Source organism: Triturus cristatus, chromosome 12 (assembly GCF_964204655.1).
Source record: "Triturus cristatus chromosome 12, aTriCri1.1, whole genome shotgun sequence".
In the NCBI taxonomy this organism is placed as follows: Eukaryota; Metazoa; Chordata; class Amphibia; order Caudata; family Salamandridae; genus Triturus; species Triturus cristatus.
In genome coordinates this window covers 285,711,975-285,726,215 of record NC_140595.1, presented here as the reverse complement: position 1 = coordinate 285,726,215, position 14,241 = coordinate 285,711,975, and positions in this window count along the sequence as shown.

Below are 14,241 nucleotides of genomic sequence, written 5' to 3'. Positions count from 1 at the left end.
GCCGAAACACTTGCACCATGGCATCTCTCCCAAGATGAACTGCTCCGTGAATCTGCCTTGTCATTGGGCTCAATAAAAAATTGGGTAGTACTGCTCTGTCACCTGTTGACACCCAAATGCCATCTTCTCTCTATTCACAGCCTGCTCTAACCCATGATGCAGCTTCCTCCTCTGAGACCTCATCCTGCAGCCGCTTCAATTCATCCCAAGTATCGGCTACAGCTATCATCATGCTGAGCACGGTCTCTTCTCTGCTCTCTCCTACATATTCTCCATTAAAAACACAAACATGTATAGCCCAAAAACGAGCTACTTCATCAACGTAGTTATTTCCTTTGGTAACAAAATACTCTCCCCTCCCATGGGCTGCACATTTTACAACTGCAATCTCTTTAGGTTTCTGCAAAGCTTCTAACAATTGGTGCACAAATTCTCCATTACGGATTGGGGATCCTGAGGACGTTAAAAATCCCCTCTTTGACCATAACTGCCCAAAATCATGAACCACTCCAAACCCATATTGGCTGTCCATATAGATAGTCACAAGGACCCCATTCGAGATGGTACAAGCACGTATCAGAGCAATAATTTCGGCCACCTGAGCTGAGTATACTCTTTTCAAACAGGCAGCTTTCACCACCCCCAAGATGATGAACACAGCAAACACTGCTCTCAAACACCCTTCATTGTCTCTTAAACATGAACCATCAACAAAAAAGGATCAAATCAGATTCAGGCAGAGGTTCATCAACAATGTCAGATCTCGGTTTGGTAGATAGCTTAGTAACATCTAAGCAGTCATGCTCTTCACAATTCTCTTCTTTCTCTTGCGAAACAGGTAACAATGTGGCAGGATTCACGGTGGTACAGCATCTCAGTGTAACATTTTCGGAAGCCACTATAACCTGCTCATACTTTGTAAGTCTGTTATTCATTAGATACTGTGTCTTGGTTCTTGTCATTAACAATTCTACTGAATGTGGCACATAAACGATAAGTGGATGACCCATCACTATGCTTTCACATCTCTCAATGCTGACACCTGCTGCAGATACGGATGTGAGACATCCTGGCAACGCAGAAGCTACTGGCTCTAGTGTAGTTGAAAAGTAAGCTACTGGCCTACGGGCACCTCCATGTGTCTGTACAAAGACCGCTAATGTACATCCTCACAGCAAAAGAGCAAAAACGCTTTGTTATAGTCTGGTATTCCCGGAGCTGGAGCGCTCTCTCTCAGCTCGTGGAAGGCTCTCAAGCAATCGTTATCCCATGGTACCGGATCACTAATGTCCTTTTGAGTCAATCTCAAAAGTGGCTTTGCTTGCAAGGAAACATTTGGGATCCACTGTCGACCATAGCCGACCATTCCCAAAAACATGCAGACTTCTTTTTGTGTTTTCGAAGTTCCCATTTGCAGAATCGTCTCTTTGCGATCTGGTGACACTCTTCGTTTTCCCTTCTCAATCTGGTGACCTAGATACTGATCTTCAGTCAGACAATACTGAAGTTTGTTTGGGGACACTTTGAGTCCATTCTCTTCCAAATTATTCAACAAAGCCACAGTATCGATCCTACAAGCATCTTCAGTCTCTGAAGCGACCAAAAGGTCATCAATGTAGTGAACTAGGACTGACCTCTGAGGCATCACCAGCCCTTCAAGATTCTTTTTCAGACTCTGACTAAAGATAGAGGGGCTTTCTGTATACCCTTGAGAAATATGACACCACGTTAACACACGATCATCCATCCTAAATGCAAATAAAAACCTGTCTGTCCTCATGCAACGGTATGGAGAAAAATGCCTGACATAAATCTAGGACTGTAAACCATTCTGCCTCACATGGTATCTGAAATATATAACAGCTGGATTCGGTACCACAGGACAACATGGGATCACGATTTTGTTGACCCTATTCAAATCCTGCACTATTCTGTACTTGCCACTAGGCTTCTGCAGTCCCATTATAGGCGAGTTGCAGGGACTTCCTCTGATCTCTTTGAGAATGCCTTGTGCAATCATAAACTTGATCACAGGCCTCATTCCAGCCACAGTTCCTGGAGTTAATTTATACTGCAGAGTTTGTGGAAATTCAGCATTTGGTTTGATCTGCATCCTAACAGGTTCAACCCCTAAAATCAATCCTATCTCCTCACCCGTGAAATCCCACACTTTCGGAGAAACTGAGTCTCTCAAGTCATGTGGTAACTCCTCTGTTGAGAGAACCACGAATATTTCTGCACACAAGTTCATATTGACCATTTTAAAATCTGCATCATCATCACAGGTTTGCAACTCCATACCCCTCGGAGTGCAAGAGATGGTACAATTTAGATTACACAAAAGGTCTCACCCCAATAGACAGACTGGGCTTGAATTGCACACTACAAATTGGTGTCTGTCTTGGAATGGTCCTATTCTCACAGGTAACTTGTTTGTCAACGGGTTAGTCATTCTCTGATTGGTAACTCACACTACTTGGATCAATTCTCCTGAAAGAGATACATTTGGAACCACTTCCGTTCTTACTGTGGAGCGCGCAGCTCCAGTGTCTAATAAAAAGGTAACCGGATATCCATTCACCTCTGCATCTACAAACGGTCCACTCTGAACTGCTTCTAAGGCCGCACCCAAAGTGCATTCTTCCTGCACCCCATCTGACACTCATGAGGATCTTGAGTTCGGTCAAATATGTCTTGGATTTTAAAATACGGCATTTGATGATACACCTGATTATTTGTAGGTATTCTTGGAGGCTGAGGTATCTGCATTTGAGGCTCATATCCTCCCCCATACATGGACCTAGGTCTAGTCATGATGTTCAAAGTCTCGGGCATCTGTCCCTCTCAATCATGCTGTATTTGATTTGCTGGATTCAATCGACACTCGCGCTTCCAATGCCCGATTTTGTGACAAAAATGACAAGCAGTGACCTTCTTTTGATTCGCTACCCAATAACCTCCTGTACCTGCATCCATTCCCCTTCCTCTACCCTGTCCAGGTTGGGTTATCATTTGTTAGCTCATTCCTCTGCCACTTCCTCTACCTCGACCCATCGCTCCTCCAACCCCTTGCATGAGATCGGGTCTTTTGGCATTCCTCAACTGCACCAACATCAGCTTATCTTTCACTTTCTTTTGTGCCGATTCCACCTGATCACTACAGTATTTTGCATAACGCAGAATTTTGTCAACTGACTTATTCTGCCATCATATCAAGTGTGTCTGTATAATCAAGCTAATATCAGATTTTAGTCCCAGCACAAACTTTGAGACAAACTGTCCCATATCCTTCTGCTCAATTGTGTCCAATCCACTATGCTGTTTAAAAGCCCCTAACAGTTGCTTATAATAGTCATGTACCGACTCTTTAGGATCTTGAGTAGTACGAAAGATTTTAAGCCAATCAACAGTTTGAGGAGCTACCTTGGATTGTAACCAGGTAATCACTTGATCGTATTTTTTCATTACCTCGGGTGAAGGCCCATGATTCTCCGGATCTCTAGCTGGTTCTGCAGCAGGCCAATCAATGGCGACTTTACATGCAGTCCACAAATCACCTGGAACCACTATATCAAACAAGGTATTCAAATCAATCCACAACACCTTTGAAATCTTGACAAATCGGTCTAATTGTTCATACCAGTCGGCAGGTTTTTCCCTCAGCCAAGGAAAATTATTAGTGAATGCTGCCAAATCACCCCTGCTCCATGGCACATGTACATCCCCCCATTTTGTACTTCTCTCAGAGGGAAATTTCTTGTTCCCATCCCTCCACCCGGAGGCAGAGTATCTCCTATCCCTTTCTTGTCGCTTTTCTTTTTGGCCCACCTTTCTTCCCATCTGTCTAATTCTTTCCACGCTCACATCCCACCACCAGTTCTCTAATTTGTGCTTTTAATCCTGTTCACTTCTCTTCCAATTCCTTATCTGTATAATTCAATCTGCAGAGTCCCTGCATCATTTTGGTTTTCATCAGCTCCACTTCATACCCTCGTGCCAACTGTGACAAGACATCATGAGCTCGCTTTTCCTTTCTAGTAACATCCTTATCTACAAATAACAGTTCACTTGGGTCGTATGTCTCAATTCTGTCCAATGGCAGATTCCCTTCAATCACCTCATCTATTTCTACTTTTAATCTCACCACATCTAACAATGGTGCCTTTAATGCAACCTGTAACACCTTCCGATCCCTTTCACTTCCCAATTCCACCCTGTCACAACTTTGTGTTCTCCGTGGACCCTCACTTTCCTCCATTCTCCCAACTGAGCGATTTCCTCTCTCAACACTTCGACTTCTCCAATGATTACCTGCACACACAACTTGTGGCCCAAACAGTACCCTAGCTGCTTCACGTTTCATCTCCATTTCATCTCTATGTATTATTGACTCCCTCACTGGTGGAACCCACATTCTGATGTCTGACCAAGAATTTGCCAAAGCTGCTGTTCGCCTTCGTTCTGACCCACTGTCGATTCTTGATGGATCAGCTATAGCTGGCAGTGGACTACTAGCTTCCACTGGTATCTGAGCCATGGCCGTTCCACAGATATAGTCTCTTCCCCTATTTACAGTTGACTTCCACCTGTTCTCTCTCTGGGGTTATATATTGAAACCACCGGTCCAATAGTAACGGGTAGTGAAAGAGCTTCAGGTAACCGCATGTGACCCGCAGTTTCATTTGGCTCATGATCTGCGTACCCTATCCCTCCGGACCCTCCTGGAATTCATGTTCCACTGAAATCCTCCCTCTTACTCCGGTGGTCTGATCCTCTGAACCCATTCGTCCCACTCTTGACGTTTCCTCTGTTCGCTGTGTCTGCTCCGGCTCCGACCTAGAGTCACAAGGTGGAGGACGTTCTGCTATTAGTCTATCAAGAAAACTGTCATCTGTATCACTTTCCTCTTCTGTCTTAGTTTTTCCTCCAGACCCTCCTAACAACCTGAATGGATACAATCGTTCTCCCTCTATGGTGTATACTCTCCCATCTCTTCAACTGTGCATCCCATCTGGCATCCTGATATGCCTTGATTGTTTTCTTCATTCTTCCCTGTGAAGCTTCTCTTCTCTTTGCTATTGCTGCTCTCATCCATGCATCTAATGCCTCAAATTGTGTTGGTCTAGGCGGAGGTTTCAGAGAAGCCATCACTCCCCTCAGCTGATACAACACCTCCATACGAAATGATCCATAACGAGGGAAAGCCAATTCTCCCTCCTTCGCAGTAATTTTATGCCAATTTTGAAGCCACACTATAGTATGTAGTCCTACATTTGTTGCCATATAATGTGCCGGGGTGTCCTCTAGCGGCGCTTCTTCTCCTACTCGAGTCACCACCCCTGTGTCGCCTCTACACAAATCTCTCAACACCTTAAAACATCTCATCATGAAAATCAATTATTTGCAACCCAAGTTTCAATATTCGACTTCAGACGAACTTCCACCAATACCAGCACGACGTTACACCAACTGACCTATCACAGCACGGCGTGCACTGACGTCACTGCTCCCTCTTTGCAGCGGCTCACCCTCCTTTTCAATGTTACCACATACACTTGCTCACACATTCATACTAACAAGTAACTGTATATCCAAAAGTTATTAAACCAAGTAACTACTCCTAACACAGTCACAATAACTTAGTTACATAAAAAAAATAATTGTCCGTCCACTAAAAGATTGATAGAACACTCTTAGAAGAACATTCATCCGCTGTCACCCCCGACCTGCATTGATCACTCAATCGCCGTAGTCCACCCCCGGTACCTGAGGCTTTCTACCGCGACGTACTCCTGCAAGTGAATCGTCGATAGCTCTTCACGACACTTACAAATACAAAACTATCCCAGGATCTTGGACTTCTCTTGAGTCCGCTAAACCCACAATCACTCGATTTGCATCCCAACTGCGCAAGACATCACACAATTAATTCATCACCGCAATCTAACACACCACACAGATTTATACTCACGCTACCACCGTTTCCGCCGCACCATCAACGTCCGCCGACCTTCATCAACTTTGTCTTCTACTCCGTCCAAAGCTCTATTATTCTTCCAATCCTACTCTAATTTCTCTTTTCTGCCCTCACTTTTAGAAGCAAACCATCCTCTGCTACCATTTGATTACACCAAATTGTATTCCCTGCTTTCTCTACTAAAGTTAAGACTGATGGTCTTTTATTTATTTGCTTGCTAAAAGTGGTGGAGGGGAGTAAAACAATTCAAGGTTATACTTTCAATTTAGTCATACGCTAAAGGACCACAGACTCCGAGTTTCAATTTTTTGGGTTTATTATAAGGCCAAAAATAATTGAATATAAACACACCTCAGTATCAGAGTATATCAATACAGAGCAGAGTCTACGAATATAATTCATTCGGCATAAAAGGCATAAAGTGATGAACTCCAAAATCAGAATACAGCATAGAATAGAAGCCGAGTCCAATTCTCTTTTCATCTGGGAGGAAAACAAAAACAAAAATCTCTTTCCCTACACTGCTCTAAATGACAGTCCTACCAATCTCTCTTTTGTCATATCCCAAAGGTGTCAGCATGAGTTGACTTCCTAAGAAGTACTCACGTCAAATGGGTCTGATAGCTTAAAGCTATGGAGCTCGCTCTAAGACGCTCCTTATCCTCCGAAAATAAGCAGAAGACTCCAGAATCAGTCGCTGCGCATCATACAAAAAGACAATGTTCAACCCACAATATGTCACATAATGAGGATCTTTTTCAATTGCAGCATTTTCAGTAGCTTTCCACAGGAGCTTTAATTAATTTTTTTCAACGTCTTCCAGTGACCTGGGGTTTCAGATAGGCCAGGCACGACAGGAGTCCTCCCTTCTCGCCTTCCAGACCTCTTCAAAGACATTCCGGGTATCTCCTTAAATCTAAGAATAACAAGGCCGAATTCCTGCACCTGCAGTAGGATGAGAACACACTGTCTTCGAGCACAAAAAGGATTCATTTAATTATTTCTTGAGCAACTAAGGAGAAACGAAACTCAAAACAACTTACAGTTTGGGCCTACAATTCAGGCAACTTAAACTAAACACAGTATACACTGCACGAGTATAATTTCATCCTGCACATTACACATAGAGGAATTATAAGTGTCTCTAATATATGTAAAATCCTACTTGAATGTGCACACTACAATTTAGTGCTACTATAACGTGAATAAATGCATCTTAATAATTATGAAGCACTGCAAACAACAAAATACATTCGAGTGCATTTCAACCATGAGTATAGTGCACCCATAAAATTTAGAGTGCTGTAAGCGCTCTATTAGTATCCATCCATTTAACTTTCATTCACCATACTTAATTAATTCCCAGTTGTCTATATTCACCATCCGTCCATTCATCACTCCAGTCACCATCTCAGTGCCTTGAAACAATACTTCAGATGATCCAGAGAAAAAAGGCAACAGAGGTGATCTCCAGAAATGGACAGAAACTCGACATGTGCCCCACCTCTATCCTCACAAGTTGAAACAAGACTCCAGGTTAGTGCAAAAACAGAAAGATGGGCTCATCTCCATACGGAATGTAGTAGAGTTGGCCCTTAAACACTTTAGAAATGCCCTCCTAATTAGCCTTTAAGCACCAAGCACTGACCCAAGGCTTCAGTGCATGTTTTGTATAAGGTTGATAGGAAATTACAGGTCCAACGCCATCATCAAAGATGTATATATTAACACACAGTCTGCAGGTGGACGTTTTAAACATTCATAATATATGGTAGGAGAACAGCCCCCTAATACAACTAGTCTCATGTGTTTATTCTCCTTTCTGTAAACATGTATTCATTGAGACCCCTTGAGGTTGTTGCAACATACAGGCCATTGGTTTGAGTCCCTGACAAAGCTTATTCAATCTTTCGTCCTTCAGAGGAAGATAATTCAAGTAAGGTTAAACGGAGTAATAGCAATACCAGATATTCACAACACTTTGATTTTGAAACTGCAAAATGGGTGCACACCTACAAATATAACAGCAGAACAAAACAGCTAGAAGACATCCAGGCACAGAAAAAAGAAAACGCACATTTTCACAAAACATACTCAGGGATGGATATAGTATGATCAATACAATTAAGGCCTGGCTATTAAAGAGAGTGAATAATTTTTCAATCTCAGGAAAGGCTTTTGACGTGGGGATATCTATCTCCAGCCAATCTCTGGCAACATGTCCAGTTTAATCCAATCCTAGAACCCCCAATTCAAATGGCTTAAAAATTAACTGCAGTCAGCCAATCCACAAATATGTATCCTACCCCACAACATGGGAGTGAAAAACACTTACACAAAATAAGGGAAAGAGTAAGAGGGCACCTCACATACGCAGCACCAGGGAGGCTACCGGCAGGTTCTCACCAGAATGCCCACGTATATCATCTTGTTGCCCACTCACTGAAAAAACAGAATTGTGTCCAGTAAAAAGACAAAAAAGAGCAGAAAGAAATAGTTAACTGTCCCAAAACAAAGAACCCAGTGATTTACAAACGATCATGTGTTCCATACAATAAAAATTGAGATAAGACTCACAGTTAGATTGCCCTCTTTATTCACAGTTGTGAGCTTACTCAAGGTTAAAAAGAACTGCATATTGCTCACCTTTTAAAAATAGGCCAATTCAATCTTTCGTCCTTCAGAGGAAGATAATTCAAGTAAGGTTAAACGGGGTAATAGCAATACCAGATATTCACAACTCTTTGAATTTGAAACTGCAAAATGGGTGCACACCTACAAATATAACAGCAGAACAAAACAGCTAGAAGACATCCAGGCACACAAAAACAGAAAACACATGTTCACAAAAAATCCTCAGGGATGGATATAGTATGGTCATAAAATGCAAATGAAAATACACTATCTGCTTTCTGCTTCTAAATCACATTAATACAGCAGATATTTTTTTGCATGTTAAGGAAATAAAATCTGGACGGAATCTTGTCTTGATGTCATTACAGGTGCCATGCCCTCCAAACCAAATATTCCTGGCTACAGCCTGGGTCAGGGGTGGTGGGCCCCTGGCCTTAGAGCTCCTGAATGGGTCTGGAGCATGGAAGGGCCCCTCCATGTACTTTGCAAACCCCCCCCCCCCCCCAACTCATGTTTCCTTACCCTACTAGTTCTTCCACAATAAAATTGCAACTATCTACAATAACTTTGCTTTGCAGCCAGACCCAGAGATTTCATATTTGAAAACCTACTTAACCTGTTACTCAGATCTTTCTGTTAACCAATTTTATTTTTATAGACAATACAGCCAGTGCACTTCTGTCGTGTCATTTAGGTACACCCGAGGACGTGTGATTTACTTCTCTTTTTAAACTGGGACAGAATATTATAGGACTGTGATTGGATCAGCTATTAAACAAATCTATTAACTCTGCCACGTTTCTTTTTGTGGAAACAGGTTAATTTGGTTCCTTAACTTAAAAAAACTTTCTGCAGACCCGATTGTAATGGCGAAATAACTATCGAGCAATATCGCTTCTTCCGCTCCCTGCGAATAACTTGGAAAAAGTGATTAACAAGCAATTTTCCAGCTTTCTAGCAACTCACGGTCTCCTTGATGGGTTCCGCCTGCTTTACTGACCTAAAAATGCTTTGCTGCCTTTTACTGAATGTATTTGATCTACCTTGGACTGTTGTGGTCATACTACGTTAACTTTATTGAAACTTTCCACAGCATTCAGTTCTGTATTACACTCCACCAGATTGGTGAATAATGCACAGTGTGTTAATTTAGAAGAGTTTCATGCTGAAGCATACATTAATGCTTACCAATTAAGGCATTCTACAGTGTAGCAAATGCTGGGTTCCCTTATGAATAGCAAAGCCCTGGATTTCTCCGAGTAAAACCATTGAGGTTTGCAAGATGTAGGTCTGGAATTTTGGGTCTTAACTTGTGTAAACGTCAGTAGCGGCAGGCATGGCTCGCAGGTAGCTGGGCGGGTGTGGAGGAAGGGCACGCGTGGGAGGGGGAGGTTGAGTGCAATGTAAAAAATAAAATAAATAACACTTACCTTGCCGCCGGTCCCGCGTCTCTGCTCCTGCTCTCATCGTCCTGACTCAAGGAACAGAAAGCACAGCAAGGCTCCCCTGACCAATCACAACGCTGCAATGCAGCATTGTGATTGGTCTGAGCGTCCTGGTTCGACACTCAGCCATGGAATGGGGGCCTGGGCATGTTCCCCATGCAGGCTGTAATGCAACCTGCATGGAGAACAGGGAAAGTGAGCATGACTGTTTTGGGCGTCCAAACAGTCAAGTGCACTTAGGAGTGGCCAGACCACCCCTCCCCTGCTCCGAGAGCAGAGCAGCTCCGCCCACCCACTCACCCACAAAGCAGCATGGAAACATAAAAGGATAATACCTCAAAGCTAATATTATTTTATAGTTTCTTACATTGCATTGCTAAAAATTTGGTGGGCGCCAAAGCGGAGGAGCCGCCACTGGTAGAAGTCACAATTCGCCATCCCTGCAAGCATGATATTAGAATGTGCGCCTAGTGAACTGTGGATTTGAGCTGATAGAGCTGAAACAGCCCTAACCCTACAGTAATGGGGTTCATGGTTTAACCTAATCCAAGTGGAGGTGTTTATACGGACATGGATCTGCTCTAAAGCCTGAAAAATGTTTGCAGATTTCTAGATACATTTTGTAATTCTCATTACATCTAGAAGGAACAATTCATAGCTTTAAGACTCCAAACAACTAATAACTCAATCAATATTCAATCCTAGTCTATAGGATTGTGCTCAATGAATGATTAACTAATGCGTCCTTGCCCTACTGTTGGAAAATTATTGTGCGTTGTTGAGACGGAATTAATTGCATTTTTAAAAACATTTTGCAGTTACGCATCTTTTGTCCTTGAAAGATTTTATGGATCTTTTAAGCTTTTAAAATTTTGCGTTTTTTATTGTATTGGGTTCTTGTGTTTCTTGTTTTTGTATTAGCTTACAGCACATTGATTATCAAAACATTAACAGCTATACAAGTGAACCTACTACACACCAGCTTCTTAATAAGTATGATGTTTAAAATGTGGAGTTTTTAATCCTATTAAAAATACCTAGAAAAAAAATTTGAGATACATTCACCGGGCTTTTAATATCAAATTGTAAAATCGATTTTCCTTCACAGATGCTCACAAAAAGATTAAACTACACTCCATGGATTTTCTACCGGCCATCCATGAACTCAAGTGTACATGAATGTCAAACAAATGTCTGGGTGAGTGTGTTGCAGAATGGCAAAGAGATCACCCCCAAGGTAAATATAAGAGTTTGGGAAGAGCTTTGGCAACAGAGAAAAATTTGTGAGGAATAGATGGCAAATGAGTCCGATTGGTTTACTAGTGCTAGATGGCAGCTTACGCTAACATGCTCTGCATTGTTCCACCATCTAGTGTTTAGTTCTGGAAAAACATGTTGAAAAAATAAACATTTGATTTTGGGCACAGACCATAGCAGACTGTTAGTATGAACTTGTGATGACATCGACTCTAAGTCCACCATGTCCCAATACATGACCACTACCTTAAAAATCTATTTCCTTTCACAGTGATGTAAAACTATGTGATTTTTTTTTATTTGCTCAGCTATTATGTACTTTGAAATTATATGTATAGCTAGTATTTCTACACCACGGAAGACGATGAGGTAGGCTGTCACGTGATTCTGGGGCAGCTTTATGGTACAAATCTTTTGTTACGATAGGTAGCCTCTTTCGTTTTGGAGCATGAATATATTATTGTATTGTAATTGCATTTGTATAGCGCTTACTACCCCTGACGAGGCATCGAAGCGCTTTTTGGCGAGTAGCATGCTACTCCGGGACCCATAGAGGATTAGTGGTGAATTAGTATAGTGAAACATGCAAGTAAATTTTAAGTGGTGGATATGTTAGTCAGTTATTTGGAAGGATAGCAGAAGGATAGAAGAGGAAAAAAGGTTTGTATTTATATAGCGCTTCTTACCCCTGATGGGTTGTTGAAGCGCTTTTTTTGGCGAGTAGCACGCTACTCCGGAAACCTATAAAGGATTAGTGGTGAATTAGTATGGTGAAATATGAAAGTAACTTGAGTGGTGGATATTAGTCAGTTATTTGGAGTGAGAAGGATAGCGGTGGGCTAGAAGGGAAGAAACGTTTGCATTCATATAGCGCCTGTTACACCCCTGATGGGGTGTTGAAGCGCTTTTCTGGCGAGTAGCAGGCTACTCCGGAACCCATAAAGGATTAGTGTTGAAAATTAGTATAGTGAAATATGAAGAAATTTGAGTGGTAGATATGTTAGTCAGTTATTTGGATTGAAAAGGGTTGGGGAGGGGTAAAAAAGGGGTAAAGGTTTGCAGTTATATAGCGCTTGTAACCCTGATGAGGTTTTTAAACGCTTTGTTGGCAAGTAGCATGCTACTCTGGAACACAAAGGATTAGTGGTGAATTAGTATAGTGAAATATGGAATTAGAAAAGTGAGATCAGTACCTGTACGCGGCCTTCCTTCCACAACCAACTTCGAGACAGACATTGGTTTGCCTGCTCTGCACCACGTTAAAAACACAATGCAGGAGATGCAGTTACTGAAGAGCAAAAGGGAATGGAGGTACAAAGGGCAACTTACATTAACTAAACAAGCATTGGCATAGACAATAAGTCTTGCTTTTTTTTACCTTATAAGTGTTTAGCCAGATCTATTGGCTTTGCTAATGTGTTTAAGCTACGGTGTAAAGCAGTGTGGCAGCTGTGCAGCATGTTGAAAGGTTATAATAAAAAAAAGTGTTTTAAGCATTTTTGTTATCTTATATATAACCAAGTAGATTTTATGTACAACTGAACGATCCTATTAAAAAATAAGTAACATAAAAATCGTCTTCTAGTTATTTTGTTTTTTCAATGCTGGCAAATTCTTCCTGCCTGTTCTAATGCTTATTTGTCATAGCTTTTTTTGTTAAGGGGGGGGTGTGGCATAAACAGTGCAGGTAGTGAGGTGGTGCTGCACTGGTGCAGAGCTGGTGCCCTGCGTGTGTTGAGGTAGTGCTCAGATGGTGCTGCACTGGTGCGGAGATGGTGCTGCGCGCTATGAGGTGGTGGTGTGTGGTGATGCTCAGGCGCTGCAGAGTGATGCTCAGGTGATGCAGAGGTGGTGGTGCTGAGTGATGTAGAAGTGGTGCTGACTAACTGGTGATGCGGTGATGCTGATTTGGTGTGAAACACCATGTATAAAATGCACATTACCAATTTGCATATTGCCGGGTTTTTACCATCAAAAACGAATCAAGCTTTGGCTTTCAGCCTATCACTGGTGCCTAACCTCTGACCCAATCATGGCCCACGCTGTAGAATGACCATATTGGAAAAGTTGGATTTAAAGGTAATAAGCATGCAGGCCTAGAGGAGCAAATTGCTTTGAGTGCATTGTGTCTTCTGTAAAAACAAAGGTACAACTTTCAGTAAATAACATGAATCTGCTAACCTGAGCAGAGTCCGATTTCAATGCATGCTCTGTTAGTCTGATTAGTGACCAAAGTACAATCGTATCTAGAATTTTATCTGCCAAGGAATACAAAACTACATGTTTTGTTGCTATGACTTAAAGTCTTGTTACACCGTTTGCAACTGACAACTTTTATAAAAGAAGTGTTTGCGGGCCTTCAATACGGCCGATAGCTGACAAATACATTTCTATCATTTCAGTCACTTTATACTTTGCCTCCGAATCAGTCTTGACCCTGTTCCTCATGGGAACAGTACATCCCGAACTGCCAAGCCTGGTCTTTCCTGGACCGGAAACAAGCATCCTGGGACCACTTTCAGGGTAACAACCCTCATCAGCCAGGCTTGCTTGAATCCTGTGGCAAAGTGAGCAAGGAACCCACGTCTGGGCATACTCTGCCAACTTAGAGCGAACAAGGAAATCGCTCTGAAACTTTTCAGACACTCACCCCAGTCACTGTTAGATCTGGAGTTAATACATCATCTTTCTTTGCTCACTTTTGTCTAGGCATGGTATACCTTCCTATACAAAACATATGGTAGACTTTAGCACACACCCAAGGGCTATGGCTGCCATGCGCCACACACACACATTAGCGCCATAGCACTAGGGTGTGTGTGTGTGTGTCTAACATAGGTTTTGTAAAGGAAAGGAACCCTTCCTGCACAAATTACCGTGCCTAGACACGTTTTAAAGCTTTTCCATCTTTGTGTGTGTGCTGCACAG